The sequence below is a fragment of the Pipistrellus hanaki genome (assembly GCF_964339955.1).
Source record: "Pipistrellus hanaki genome assembly, chromosome: 10".
Lineage (NCBI taxonomy): Eukaryota > Metazoa > Chordata > Mammalia > Chiroptera > Vespertilionidae > Pipistrellus > Pipistrellus hanaki.
The window spans coordinates 20,657,126-20,673,088 of record NC_140512.1 but is presented as its reverse complement, the minus strand read 5'-3'; the positions used below and the strand labels follow the sequence as shown (position 1 = coordinate 20,673,088).

The window sequence follows — 15,963 nt, the reverse complement described above, 5'->3', positions numbered from 1 at the left end:
CATTCATAAAGTTCTTGCCTTTTAAATAAAAACATATACTGTACATTTCAAATTTTTTCCTAATTATTACTTATATTTAGATAACAATTTTAAATCAGTAATTGCTTGAGATCTTGTGTTGCACTTTTCATTATAGCTTGTCTAGATGGCTTAAATAACTATATTAATCCCCCCCAAATGTCAGACAAAATTGTACATGTGTGAGCTGTGAGCAAGGTTATAAATTATTCCTTGAATGATGTTGTATTAGCATTTCCTGTCTTTGTTTCTGTTAAACATTTTCCTCAGTCTCCCAATTTCACACAGTATCAGCTGAGGTAAATCATTGCTTCCAATGCTCTCTTTTAACTCACAAGGCTCAACTTCCAACTATTTAAGATAATCTCAGTGAAATAAAGTTGAGGCATATAATATTATTAGTCCCTATAGAATATTTTGTCACAATGCAGGTCAAAATAAAAGATCATTACTAGAAATGGTCATAAGTGATCAGTAAAATAATTATGTCTAGAACTATAAAATGTCACTTAATTCTAGTACCGGATTTTCTATGCCTCCCATTATCATAAACAAGAAAGCAAGAAAATAAGGAAGCATTACCAAGAGAGAAAAAAAAATGCCATAGGAGTGATTTGCACATTGAAAACTGGTTTTGCTCATTAACCATTAATTTTTTTTAAAATTATTTCCTCTATTCTGCTAGCGGTTGCATCAAAGATGCAGGAACACAAGTCAGGTTTACAATATGATGAAGAGTTCTCTGACCTAGCAGTAACATAGAGTTAGAAAGCCACCCCTCAAGCAGGCCACAATAGCCACCTGTTGACTAGAGCCATTCCAGGAATTGTGGCATTAGAAACTGCCTGTATCTGTACCTGTTACTGTTGACTGTAAGAAAAGAAGGAGGGGGATAGATTCTTTTCTCCAAGGTTGGAAAGACAACCACCCTGCTGCCTCACAATGTAATAGAGCCCAAAGTACATCATGACAATTATTATAATTGCATCTTCAGGTAAAAAGTGACCATCTATAAGTTAACAGTCTTCCTTAGTATATTCTTTTTTTTTTTTAAATAGCTGCACATGAATTTACCCTTTTAATATGTTTTTCTACTAAGATATACCTGCATTGTTGCATGTATGTTGGAGGGTATGGATAATTTCAAATAGTTTTAATATCTTCTTATCACTTACTATTGTAGTTATTACTGGCAAGATCATAGTCAAGTTACCACACCTAACCAATTCCATCCATTTTCATATATATATATATATATATATATATATATATATATATATATATATATATATCTTCTTATCTAAAAGTTTGGAACGGGTTGTTCAAATGCCTAGACTCTGCAGGGGTCTTCAAACTACAGCCCGCGGGCCACATGCGGCCCGCAGAGGAGTCTGATCCGGCCCGCCAGGTTTTTTGGGCAGTGAGCGCAGCCGAGGTGTTACAGTAGGAATTAGTAGTTCATATAGTCCGGCCCTCCAGCTCTCTGAGGGACCGTGATCTGGCCCCCACTTTAAAAAGTTTGAGGACCCCTGAGTATCTCATATATTCTATCAATATTTCCTGAAAGAAGAGAAAAATAAAACTATAGCTTAAGATGGACAAGAACAAAGCAAAAATCAGATCAAAGTGAGAGATTTTAGTATTGCAGGCACCAGTACTGAGAGTCCTACACTGTTAGGCAAGATAAGGCAAGATACGTAAGTTTACAAGGAATACATAGGCATAATTACCGGTTAGAAGTCCGATGCGCAAGTGTAAGGCCACCAACGTTAATGCACTTTCAAAATGCTGGTTGGGAGACAACAGGATTAACACTGATGAATCTGGTTGTGTTTGCCCCAAGTGCTGGGTCAAATCACTGCTGCACATCAGTCAGCCCCACCTCCAAGGAGCCAAGAATGGCTGTGGACTTTTGATTGGCACTCCAGTGAGGCAGTGGGATTCCCACACCAAAGTAAACCCAGCAGCCAGTGTTTGCCAAGCTCTCCAGCTTGAAAATGAGCTGCTCTTCACCCTGGTTCTTTCTTTAAAAAAGCAAGAAGCAAGAAGAAAAAAAAGCAAGAAAACAAGAAAGGAAGAAAGAAAGAAAAGAAAAAAGAAAGACGGCAAGGAAGAAACAAGGACTCTGTGGTGTTTAAAAGAACACAGAAGCAGCTCCCTCTCCAGAGATAGCCTACTTATTTTCTCACAGCAACTCCCCTGACTTTTTTACCCTGTGTCTTAGTTATAGGACTTTGCAGTCCTCAGAGGAAGCACATAGCAACATGCACATGGGTCTTTAGAATAAAGAACAAAAGCATCAATGAATATCTAGTTGTGGAAAGCTGGAGATCAGAACAACATTCGGGGGGGGGGGGGGTTGAAAAATAAGCAAGTTAGACTTACAATACAACATTTTTTTTCCATGTAAAAGAACTAAAATATTAATATTTTGTGAATATACTAATATTATGCAACTCACCCGAATAAGCATCCAAAGAAAAATAAGGACATTCTGAAAACAAACCAAGCCATGAGAATATATGCTAAATTAGACAAAAATACTTTTTCCCAGGTCACTTAAGGTGGTACTTCTTTGGGGATTCATGCTGAGAACATTCATCCTTGTACACACATATACTCAATGAAGATTTTATAATGTGGCCACTGTGTGCACAGAACTCTGCCAAAAAGAGGGGAAAAGTATGATCTCTACTGTGAGGTTTTCTGGATGTCCTTAAAATATTTCCATATAAAATACAATGTGGAAGCATTAGTTATTTTTAATATACCCTCTCAAAGTGGGCCCCTACCCTAGTTGTGAACATGCATTTGAAACCTATCTGTTAGGATGTAAATGAAGCCTAGAATTTAGCTCTCTTTATCTCCTAAAATCTAGAAAATTGCAATGTAATGATGATATTTTTCACTGGTGAATTAATGGTTTTAAAGATTTATGAATTGGCTATAAATATTACTGGATTGTGGAGAGCAACTACAGTGTTTGGACAGGTTCAAGCCGTGGGCCAATGAGAGGGCACAGTCCTCTCATGGCCACGTGCAAGTCCCAGTGTGGAGGGCAGAGCCCTCCTATCATAGTCATAGCCAACAGCTATGGTTGTAAGCTTGAACCAATGGTCCGAACACGTGGCCTCACGTGCCTGAGTGATGTGGGCTTAGTAGGGTTCAGCTGCATGTAATTGAGTAGGATCGAAACCCACCAGCATGTTGTAAACATCTTGACCACGCCCTTACTTTGCTGCGTGGAATCTGGCTATAAAATAAAGACACGGCTTGTAGTCCATGGAGCTGTCTCTCTCCATCACAGAGGCTCTCCATCAGTGAGGACAGCGTCCCACCCAGACCCAGCTTTCTTCTCTTGTCTGTCTTTTCTCAGTCCTTCACTGTCCCCTCTCAGGGTCACCAAATCTGGCTGAGCTGGTGGAGCACACAAGGCGCCCAACGTGAAGTGAGTATGGCATGGCCATGCGGATTCGCCACACTGGATAACTCCTTACCCTTACATCACAGGCTACAACAACCCACCAAGTACAATTCAAAGATTGACTAGCTTTTGATTTCGGGGCATTTCTGGCTGCCTGACCATGACTAGATAGTTAGCTGGACAGTTAGACTGCTAAGTGTGTGCCTCTGATGAATCCTCCATGCAAGAACTGTTGGGACACCTAAAAGTACAGGGAGTTGGGACTTCAAGGAGCATAAAGAACAGGTGGGCTTGCTCTTGCTACTCAACTGTTTCAGTCAGAAGCCAGTTAGAGAAGGCTTTTACTGTACCTGTTTTGGGGAGAAGAGCTATACCTCTCCTGTTATTTATTGAAAGCTACCAATTTTTAGTAAAAGAACCCAATGATAGTATGTGCCCAAATTGACATGGATAGTTTAGCAACACATACTTTCAAGGAATTCACATACTAGGGCTGCAACTCACCCACAGAGGACAATTCCACATAAAGATTCAAGGCAGAAAACCACAAAGTCTCTTGGGCTCGAAGGACATCCACATTTATTCAGATATAAATAGCTGCGACTCTGAGTTTAAAGACCTTTCACCCACTTCTATGTATGATAAGTTTTTTTTCTCTTGTTCATGACCCTTATATTGCAGAAATGGAAGGAATCTTAGGAATCAGCAAGTCCTGATAATTTAACAGATGAGGTTTTAGATATCTAGATAGCTGGACATTCTTGTTCTACATTGCCTAAAGTTATGAGAGATGAGGGCAGTGCTGTGAGCCAGATCTCTCTTGCCTGAAGCTCAGATGGGGTCCATTCAAAGACAATCTAGGAACTCAGTGAACTAAGTTTTGTTCTTTTCATCTATAGCAGAATTATCATAGCTTTACATTTGTGATGTCTAAAAGGAATTTCTAAAAAAAACAATAAATATTGATTATATTTCTGAAAAAAAGAATTTAAAAAAATAATCTCTTCCAGAATATGACTTTTTTATCTTCTCCTTGTGGTTCTATTATTTTTTCCCATATATATATTGTATATATATATATATATATATATATATATATATATATATATATATATATTTTTTTTTTTTTTTTTTTTTTTTTGCATATCTTTTCTAAGGTTCTGGACTGATGTTTGTTAAAATATTGCTTTAGTTTTGTGTGCATATCATTTTTCTCTTTCAGTAATGTTAGTCAAGTTAATAGGAAGGTCCTGGATAATTGGAATAATTTACACCTCTTTTTGATTCCCATTAACTGTACCCTGTTTCTATAGTAAAGTTAATTTTTTTAAACTATTCTGATTACAGTGCTCTTTTGACTTTCCTAATTTTGTCTTATTTTAAATATTTTTGAGGTGGGAGAGGTCATAGATTGATAAATTGCAATGAAAAAAAGAAAAAGAAAAAAGGAATCATGAATATTTTTTAATTATTTAATTTAAATTATATATAAAATATAGTATTCTATTTGATAAAAAATATTATGTTTCTTCCTTTCATTTAAGGCAACTTGAAAAGTTATAAAAAAGGACAAGGAGAAGGACTATATTTCTTAACGTAATGGCATAGATCAGGTGTCATAACATAGATCAGGTGTCATACTGAAATTCTTCCATGTGTCATTAGTTAAGTTACCAAAAAATTATCTATAATAAGGTATTGCTAGCCACATTTCTATAGAGGCTATAAATGACACAGGGAAAATTAGGTAAGTCTTAAGATTTCCAGAGTTAGTATGAAGTAGGTGACCTTGAATTTATGCATCCAGGCAAGAAGTAATATCAAAGATTAGTCAGAAGACATAAGGATACATGATTAAGTACAAGCATTTTCTCACCTGAACCTAAAACATTATCTTTCATCAATATAACTCTCTCAGCAGATGCGTTTGTGTGTGTTTTTTGGTTTTGCTATGTTGATGTTTTAGAATTATTTTCATTACTTTTTACACAGATTATAGTTAAAACAACACATTTACTCACACAATTATTTAATAAGCTATTCCTTATGAGTTTTGAATATTTCTAGGTCCAGAGATATGAAAATAAATAAAATAAAACCCCAACTTCATGGAGTGATGGTTTATATAGACATATAGGAAATTTTTTTAAAATAGTAGAATAGGTGGTCTAATGGAAGGTTTGCAGTATAGCAGAAGTCCTACAGAGGGGGAGGTTTTAAGGGGAAAAATGACAAGCTTTATGGAGGAATGAACCAATATTCCAACTTCTTCATCTCCTTCGTCAAGCATAAGTTTGAGATTATGTCCATGTATTGACCAATACAGAAAAGGGGTACTGGCAGAGGACATTGCTCTGTACTTAGAAAGATAGCAGCTTCTACCAGAAGCCAGTGACTTCAAAGAAGAAAAACAAACAGTTGTTTCAGCAAGGTCAAATAAGTTGACAGAAAATTCATCACAAATTATCTGAGAGCCTGCTATGTTCAGGAAGTGTAAAAGGGAGGAAAAAGCAGTTTTACTTTAGAATTTAATAGCAATTGATATCAAATTGCCAAAAGTTATAACTTTGCTCATATAAAGAAGCAGAAGGAACAACTAAAACTTTTGCTTTACAGCATAAAAGTTATACATAAGAGTGAGAGAAAAAAAAGAAGAAAAACATGCTGGGTAAATTTTACAAGTATCTCTGTTTTGTTATTTGGTACTTTTATAGATAAAGAAAGGCTCATTTAAATTTAGGAAATGAGGGAAGTATATTGACTATTATAAAAAATATTTTTTTTTACTTGAAAATAATGAAGATTCTTCGTATGGATAAAGCATATCATCCTACTGTGAGTGTTAGGGCTTAGAGAAAACAAACATTCACCTTCAGGCCTAAGGAAACAAGAAACCTGAGGTTGTATAAATACTAATTCACAATAAGATAAAAGCCTAAGAAATGCATTTTTATTTCAATACATTAAATGTTGGAAAAAATGTATTTCCATTTGAAAGTCCAGAGGGAAAATACTTTTAAATAAGAACTTCTTTGTCTTCCTATCATTCACTATAAAACGTTCCTAAAATGTGGATAACCTCTACTGTAGCACTATGTCATGGAAGTTGGCTTTTAAGAAGTACTGATTTTCCTCTAATCTCCTTTATTCCCTTCACTTTCAAAGTCTTTTAAGGATCCCAGGTCACTTGTTTTAAAATCTACCCTACAGGTGCCACCTAAGCAAAGTGATTTTTAGTCATATTCATTTCCAAGTTCACTAACCTTAGCAGACGCAGAGCCAACGTGAGGACAGCAGACTGTGTGTGTCAGCCTCTCTCTGGCTTCTGTCAGACAGTCTGTCCCAGAGGCTCTCCCTCTTCTCTATTGCTCAACTGGATTAGGTAATAAGAACAAGAGTCCCGCTCTGCTCTGACAAATAGGTAACTCCCAAAGTTCCTGGGGGCAGGACTGGACTCCTCTTTGCCTGAATGTCACTGAGCCTCAACACTGAAACCCACAAAGAAATATATAGACAGCCTACAAGAATGAGACAACTGGGCAAATCATAATTGAAAGCTAATTATAAACACCATGCAAAATGGCATCTTGTGATGCTTCCTTATTTAGGCTGAGTATTTTTAAAATCCATTGCGCTTGTTTCCTTTATTCTGTCCAATGCAGCATATTTCACAAGTTCATTGAAGGACAGGGGACATAGTCTTTTAGTGTGTTGACTGACCTTTAAAATAATCACATCGCCATTGTTTTTTCTTATAATATCACTTTGTACTTAGGTTATGAAATGATAATCTTATCAGAAGCACATGTGTGTTTTTTGTTGTTATTTTTTTAAAAATATACTCTATTAATTTTTTACAGAGAGGGAGAGGGATAGAGAGTTAGAAACACCAATGAGAGAGAAACATTGATCAGCTGCCTCCTGCACACCTCCTACTGGGGATGTGCCCGCGACCAAGGTACATGCCCTTGACTGGAATTAAACCTGGGACTCTTCAGTCTGCAGGCTGACTCTATCCACTGAGCTAAACTGGTTGGGGTGAAGCACATGTTTTTAAAAGTCCACATTGTGCCATGTTACGGTAATGGCTAGCACTGAGGGCACTTACCACAGGCCAGACATCATTTTGAGAACTTTATGTGGATTATTTAAATTAATCTTCATGACAGCCATTTGAGGTAAGTATTGTTGTTTCCTAACATCACAAATGGCAAAAGCAGCAAAATACTGAGAGGCAAAAGAACTGAGAGGGTAAGTAAGTTGTTCAGGGTCAGAGCTCAGCTATGGTTCAATCAATTGTGAAGCTTTTGTCTGCAAGCGACAGAGTACGCCAATAAAAGTAACCTAAAAGGTGGAGTAACATATATGTATTTGGAAAGTAATAGATATTAAGAACTACTTATTAGCTTCTAAAATGCTAGCTCTTCTCCAAAGCAGTCATTTTAAAATATTGTGCTGACGTACCATCATGATAACTCTGTTATTTGCTCAGTTGCATATGTGTGTGTATGCATGTGTAACAAACTCAAAATAAAGACCATAGAAATGCCACTGGCTGTCCTACCATCCAGAAGGATATTTTCTTTAACAAGAGAAAAAGTTACATGTTAAGGCTTCAAGAGCAAATCAAAGTTCAAAAATAAAAAGCAAGTGCAAGTTTTCATCATTCCAGGAAACATAATTGTCTATCCTGACAAAGGGAATGTGAAATACATTAACTAATCTAGAACACCTTGGAGAGAACTATCACAGTTGGACGTTGGGAATGGCTGAACATTACTGAAAAGGAAGTGAGTTTCACAGTTACACATTCAGGAATGCAAATAAGAAATTCTGTTTTTCTAAACTGCATTTTTACCTCAAACTTCTTTTTTTTTTTTTTTTTTTTTTTAAACATATATTTTTTATTGATTTTATACAGAGAGGAAGGGAGAGAGAGAGTTAGAAACATCGATGAGAGAGTCATCGATCAGCTGCCTCTTGCACACCCCCCACCGGGGATATGCCCGCAACCAAGGTACATGCCCTTGACCGGAATCGAACCCGGGACCCTTCAGTCCCCAAGCCGACGCTCTATCCACTGAGCCAAACTGGTCCCGGCTTTTACCTCAAACTTCTATTCTGTCCGATCCAGCATATTTCACAAAGTCATTGAAAGCAATGTCCATTTCTTTTGTGTGTTTCTCAGTCATTTCAGATTAAAACTCAGGTGTTGGCGAGGTTGCAGAGAAAAAGGAACCCTCATGCAGTGCTGGTGGGAATGTAGACTGGTGCAACCACTGAGGAGAACAGTATGGAGCTTTCTCAAAAAACTGAAAATGGAACTCCCATTTGACCCAGTAATCCCACTACTAGGAATATATCCCAAGAAACTAGAAACACCAATCAGAAAGGATATATGCACCCCTATGTTCATAGCAGCTCAATTTACAATAGCTAGGATTTGAAAATAGCCTAGGTGCCCATCAGCAGATTATTGGATCCAAAAACTATGGTACATCTACACAATGGAATATTATGCTGCCATAAAAAAGGAGAAATTCTCATCATTTGCAGCAACATGGATGGAATTGGAGAACATCATGCTGAGTGAAATAAGCCAGTCAATGAAAGAGAAATACCACATGACCTCACTCATTTATGGATAATAAGGAACATTATAAACTGATGAACCAAAAGATAGATATAGAGACAGTAAAGCAACAAGCAGACTATCAAATTACAGTGGGGAGGGGAGGGAGATCTGGGGGAGATAAGAGATCAACCAAAGGACTTGTATACATGCATTTATAAGTACAACCAAGGGACACAAAACTCTGGGGAGGGAGGGTATGTGTGTGTGTGTGTGGGGGGGGCAATGGTATATGTACACAGATAATTTAATTTAAAAATTAAAAAAAATTGTATTTTTTGGAATAGGTGTTATAGTCAGAGAGGATAGAGGAATACTGAGCATACCCTCTAAACTCAGGCGATGCCTTGCCCTTGACCTGGACATGCTCACCTCACAGATGAGGGCTCCCTTCTTCTCGGTTTACTTTCACAACCTCCAGGGGCCTTCAGCACAGCGGTAGGGAACAAGGGACTCTAAGAATCTGCTTCTAAAATCTGCCTATGCACCACACAGAGCCCAGGATACTCCACTGCCCTGCTGCCATGATTGATGAGATGTTTTCAGACACTTATTCTGTCTGAGTGACACCTCTGCTCTGAGATCCTCAGACTTGCTGCTGAATGAATGAATCTGCTGCAGGGTAGATGACAGTTCTCTCTGGGATTCATTGGCATTGAAGCTCTTATGTTCTCACTCCTATCCCAGCTTACTTTATTTTGGGGTTGTGCGGGGAACAACTATTTTGTGTTCATCCTAAGTGCTTTCCAAATCTTTATTAACTTGAATAATAACATAATGTCAGGTTTTCTTTTTCTTTTTCTTCTCTCTAATGAAGTCCTTCCTGTAGTTGTGGTTTCACTTCCTGTAGTCCAAACAAAGAATGGGAAGGGTGGGAGGGACAAAGCCACAAGGATTGATACCTCATACTATTATTTTATCATATTACAAAAACTATAAATTATGGGAAACAAACACATGACAGAAGTTTAGATCAGAGATCCATGGGACTGCAATCTTATGAATATGTTCACAGAAATCTTAAATACTTAATCTTCCCTAGGTTAGTTGAATATATATATGAGTAAAAGAAAGTAGGATTCACAGCAAATAAAATTAGGTCATCACATAAAGCATTTATAACTGTAATTGGTATGGTTGAAAAAAAGGCATGTGAACAACCTAAGCCTGGTTTGACCTGAAGGTTCATATCTATTAGTACAGGGAAGTATACCTAAACCTGGTTACAGGAGCCTTAAATGACTGTGTATAATCTAGCCAAACACATTGAAGAAGGAAATGGTGAGATAATTTGAAGGTTTAAAATCATGACCAAGACCTCTGGTTAAACATGGCAGACTGAATACATTTTGCACCTGAAATCTCATTGAAATTGAAGTAATCTATATATATAAAAGCCTAAGTGACCATTATGACCAGACGGCCAGATAACCAGACAACTGGCCAGTAGCTATGACGTGCCCTGACCACCTGGGGGCCTCTGTGCAGGGCTGCCCCCTGGTGGTCAGTGCACTCCCACAGCCAACCTCCCATGGCTGGCCAGGCCCGATCAGTCCCAATGGGGGTGAGACAGTCCCCATTGGCCCTGATCAGCACCAGGCTGAGGGACCCCACCTGTGCACGAATTTGTGCATTGGGCCTGTAATGGAAGTTATAGAAACTTGGAACACATGTTTAGGCCAAAGATTTAAGTGAGAGAGGACAGAAAACAAGGCAATTTTCAGAAAGCAAATGGGCTTATGATAACTGCTCAGCAGACACTAAAGTGTTAGATTCTAAATGTATAAGTCTAGAGCAGAAAGATGATGAGGAGTAAAAATGAACCTTCTATATTATCTGAGCTAGGGCCAAGAACTAATAGCATGGGGTCTAACTTGGTTGAATACTTTTAGAAGACCTAAGCCTTAGATCGTCTCCCTCTATATTCTACACAGCCTGCCTGCTCCTTCCTCACCTGTCAAAAGGTAGGATGTTGGAGGCCGGGGGGGGGGGGGGGGGGGGCGGCGGGAGGGCGTGGTAGGTTCATGCTGAAATACGTTTACCTGAAAATGAACATACAGGTACCTTTTTAAAAAAAGATTGATTTGATTGTTTAAAGTATTACACTGCCAGTTCCAAAACTCTAGCAAGCAAAAGATTCCAGTATTCCTTTATGGGGGAACTGACTATTGCAAGAGAAAAGACTTGTTGATACTCCCTTTTTTCATGATATAGGGTAGTGAGGGAGGATACTGAAATGGTCATGACCTTGTCTGGTCATTCTAGAGCAGTAATGTTCAATAGAGGTAAAACAAGAGCCTCATGTTATATAGACATTTGAAATGTACAGTAACCAAAATAAAAAATAAATACATCTGATATCACATATTCCCTTAGCCCATTATCATAAAGACTATCATTTCAATCAATATAAAATTACTAGTGAGATATTTTACTTTCTTTGGTGCAGTCTTAGAAACCTGGTTTTTCATTCACTCTTATTGCACATCTCAATTTGGACTTACTCCATTTCAAATTCTCAATAGTCACCTGTGACCATTGGCTAATACATTGGGCAATGCAGCTCTAGAATGAGATTGTATTCATTGGCCACAATTTAAACATAAGTGAACAATTAGCAAATATTTCAGCAACACCTCTGGCATGCAAGAAAAAAAATGAAAAACAAAAGCAAACAATAAGAACAAATATAAGAAAAGGTGATAAAAAAAAACACAAAACACTAAATATGTTTGTGACTAATGTTTTCAGGCCACTTAGAGAAGATATTACATCATAAAACTAGGAAAACAGAAAACCGTGACATATTTAAAACATTTAAACAAAAGGGGTTGTAGAAATAACATCATCAGGAGAATGGCTAGGCCATCTGAGCAACAGCATCACAGCTCAGGGGAGCCTTTAGAACAATACAAGGCTGGTAGTTGCAACATCCACGGGATGGGATTTTGATAGAAAAAAAAAAAGTAAGAATCAGAACAAAATGGGGAAATAAGAATAGAATTCATACCCTATGGTTTGGCTCAGAGAATAGAGCACAGCCCATGAACTGAAGTGTCAAGATGCCACGCATCTACAGACCATGGCCTACCTGCCAGTCTTTAGAATGAACAGAAAACCTTAAACGTCTTTGATGAACTTGTGGGTAATGTCTCATACAAATAAGAAAAGAAAAGAAAAGAAAAAAAACCAACCCACAAACAAACAATTTTGATAGCAACACTGGGAATTTAGACATCAAATGAGCAATCTCTTAAAAAATCTGAGGGGAAATGATTTTTAATCATTATTCTATTTACACACAAAATATTTAGAATGAGGATAAAGACATTTAATGTTAATATAAATCCATAATTTTACCCTCTCTCAGGAATCTCAAGGAGCTCTCAAAATATAAACTTCATTAAAACAAGGAAGCAAACCAAGATATTATACAATAGCTCAGAGAACTGAGGAATAGAGGATCTGATAACTAAAAGGGAATTTCCAGGAAGAAGGTGAAAGGAAGTTTCATGGTAACAAACATGTCATGGACTTAGGAAACAAACCGCTTATCATTGGATCAGGAGGACGAGGATAAAGGAAGCAATTATCACCACCAGAGAAAAATAAGTTATTCCAAAAAAAAGCCCTCATTATATACTGAATGGCTCTGCTGTTCAGAAACTTTATAGTAATCATGTAAGTGGTCAATATTATTTTTTTTTTAAGGAATTTCATTGATTGAGTTCGGAGAAGAAAATCTTTGTGAAGATGGAAAGTGGAATGGATGAAGTGGTATTGCTTGTGGAACTATAAAAGCTGGATACTTTCTTCCATATTCTTTGATATGTGAAACAGAACACGTTTTACATATCGAAGAATAGCACTATAAGTAAGTTATCTAGAAATAAGTCAGAGTATTTTTCTCCTGGAAAGGTAGGGAAAATAAACCAACTATCTTTTAATGTCCTTTAAACTTTAAGATATTATTTGAATGTATGCAAGACACTGGGAGGGTGTGAGGGCAGGTGCCAGGGGGTAGAGGAGGCTGGGAGAAGGTCATTTGGTTAAAAAAAAAAAGGAAACATATGCACTACTATTTGTAATACTTTAAATGATAAAAAATAAAGATATTATTTGATTTTTCAATAACAAACATTAATTTGATATTCAAATACATTTTAAAAGAAGATTATATTTGTATTGAGTTGGCTCAATAACTGCTTAGTTTTTTATCCAATCTCAGAGACTTCCCCCCACTTGGCTTTCTCTGACCTTCCTAATCTATCACCAATCTACCATGGCTCCTCCTTTGATTCTAATGTATAAAACAAGCTGCAAAACTGCCATTCTTTTTGAGGAATAGCTTTGAGATTTTGAGATTTGCTTCCCAGCAACTATCATCAGTTTGGTCCAAATAACTCTTATAAGACTTTTTCTCATGCAGGTCATTCTTTTGTCAACACTCTTTTAACGCATTAACCATAGACAATTTTTGCACCCATTTTATAGATGGGAAAACTGAGACATAGAGAAGTTAATAATTTATTCAGGGTCACAAAACGAATATGGAGTACTTGAATTCAAATCTATCCAATGCCATATAGCCTATAATTTTTATACATGGAAACTGCTATAAGGGAAAACTCCAAGAGTTTTCATGAAGTTTCCTCCCTAAGTTTTTTTTTTTTTTTTTTTTTTTTTTTTTTTTTTTTTTTTTTTTTTTTGGGGGGGGGGGGAGGAAAAAAATGGGAGAAAAGGTATTTGGCAACTCATTCATTTAAACACTTACTAACCATTGACTATATCCAGACTTTGAGCTTAGCACTATGATACAAAGATTAATAAAATATTGTCTTTAATAGTTGTGGTTTTGTTGAGAGAAGATAGACCATAAAATAATGGAAGGGCTACAAAGGATAGATACTATCTAATCAAACAAGAGGAGGTAAGGTCAGTACAGCAAAACAAAACAAAACAAAACAAAAAAACAAAACAAACACACACACACAGACACACACACACACACACACACACACACGCACACACAGGAATAAATGCAGAGGCAGGGAGAAATAATACATTTGCAAAAATCACACCAAAAAAAAATGTTTTTAGGGAAATAGCAAAGAATAAGAAAAATGGCCAGAGACCAGATTTTGAAGCCTCTTTCATGATATTATAAGAAACTTAAATTTATTCTGTAAGCATAATAGAATCATTAAGTAATTGAATAGGAGAAGTAAAAGTCAAGATAAGAGTTTTCATTTTTAAAAGGTCATATTAAGAGCAATAAATTGGGATGAGAGTCTACATGGAAGTCTAATAAAATAATACTGGAAAGACATAAGGTTATAACCAAAAGTTGCATTTTACCTAATGAAGAGAAGGTGGCTTATTCTAGGCAGAGCTTGGTTAGTGGGGAAGAACTTGCGTGGCAGCTAAGGCCGAGAGACCTCTGTGAAATGGAGAAGCAAGCCCTAAGAGTCATTATCATAAGTGGGAGAAACACTTTTGCTAAACTTTTTGATGGCACTCTGAGACATAACAACAGTGGAATGTAAAAGGAGAAGTAATGAAAATTGAATTAAGAACTAAAGCAACAGTTCCAGTAATAGCAGGGGGGGAAACAAAACAAAACAAAACAAAAAAACCACAAAAGGCCAAAGGACACTGGGAAGTTGGCACTTCTATTATTGGCTCTGGTTGAAGTAACAACTTGAGTAAAAAGCTAACAAATAGCAGACCAGGTAGCAAAGGCAAGCACAGACTTCAGTTGGTATTAGGAAGTATTACATCTTCTAATTTCTCATTTTCCTCCCTTCTCATTCCAGCAGGGATTTGGCCCCCAAGGCAGTGCAGAATCACAGGAGCACTTCTATTGTAGGTCACAGGGTTGGAGGAAAGATGAAGGGGACGAGGACAGGGAACAAGACAGAATTCCACTGCAAAGGGACCCAAAAACAAAGACAGTGATTATTAGATTTACTTAATGTCAGTAACTGGACTCAGTTAAAGAAGGACCTTGTCTGGAAGGCAATAAAATAATTATATGAACCTGCCTTTTGGTGAACATATAATTTACCTTGCACGGCCAGTGGGTGCAAAAAATGTAAGTGCATTATGACAGTTTAAAGAGGTATAGAACAAAGAGAGAAAGAGAATCTAAGCCTAAAGCTGAAGAAAACAAGGAGGCTCTTCAAGAAATAACCTGAGTGGTCTTGGCAATTAAAAACAATCGCCAATGAGAAGTGGCCACTCTTGGCCTTTATGGCTTAAATGCTCTGGAGAAACATGGATTGGATGTAAACAAAACAGAGAAAGCTGCTATTTTATTCTGGCATAGTTATACAACAAATATATTTTTTTATTGTTGACAGTATTAGAGATGACCCCATTTCCCCCTTTTCAACTCCCCCACCTAGCTCCTGCCCCACCCCAGGCCTTCTGCACACTATTGTCCGTGCCCATGTGCTATACCATACTCTGCTGGTGTGAATGCAGACTGGTACAGCCACTGTGGAAACAGTATGGCGTTTCCTCAAAAAAATTAAGATGGAACTTCTGTTTGACCCAGCGAGCCCATTTCTGGAATTTATATCTTAAGAATACCAACCAGACCCTGTCGGTGCGGCTCACTGTTTGAGCCTTGATTTATGAACCAGGAGGTCACAGTTCCATTCCAGGTCAGGGTACATGCCTGGATCGTGGGCTTAATACCCAATAGGGGGTGTGCAAAAGGCAGCCAAACAATGATTCTATCTCATCATTGATGTTTCTATCTCTCCCATTTCCCTCCTCTCAGAGACCTATAAAAAATATATATATATATATATTTAAAACACACCAATCAGATAGAATATATGCACCCCTATGTTCATAGCAGTGTTTATTTACAATAGCTAAA

General features: G+C 37.2%; 1 protein-coding gene across 7 annotated transcripts in view; it reads right to left on the bottom strand.

Annotated features, from left to right (window-relative positions):
- The window catches only part of CD36 (CD36 molecule (CD36 blood group)), a 66,860-nt gene extending 52,337 nt beyond the window's left edge, over window positions 1-14,523 (bottom strand). The window contains exons 1-2 of one of the 7 annotated variants that reach the window (XM_084897053.1): window positions 6,706-6,784; window positions 1,749-1,806 (exon numbers count right to left, since the gene is read on the bottom strand). The gene's annotated coding sequence lies outside the window, so the exon portion shown is untranslated. Of the gene's footprint in view, window positions 1-1,748; window positions 1,884-6,705; window positions 6,927-14,432 lie in introns of those variants that run through there. The other 6 variants (XM_084897057.1, XM_084897049.1, XM_084897054.1 and 3 more) reach the window with 6 other exon arrangements.
- Window positions 14,524-15,963: the final 1,440 nt, after the last annotated feature.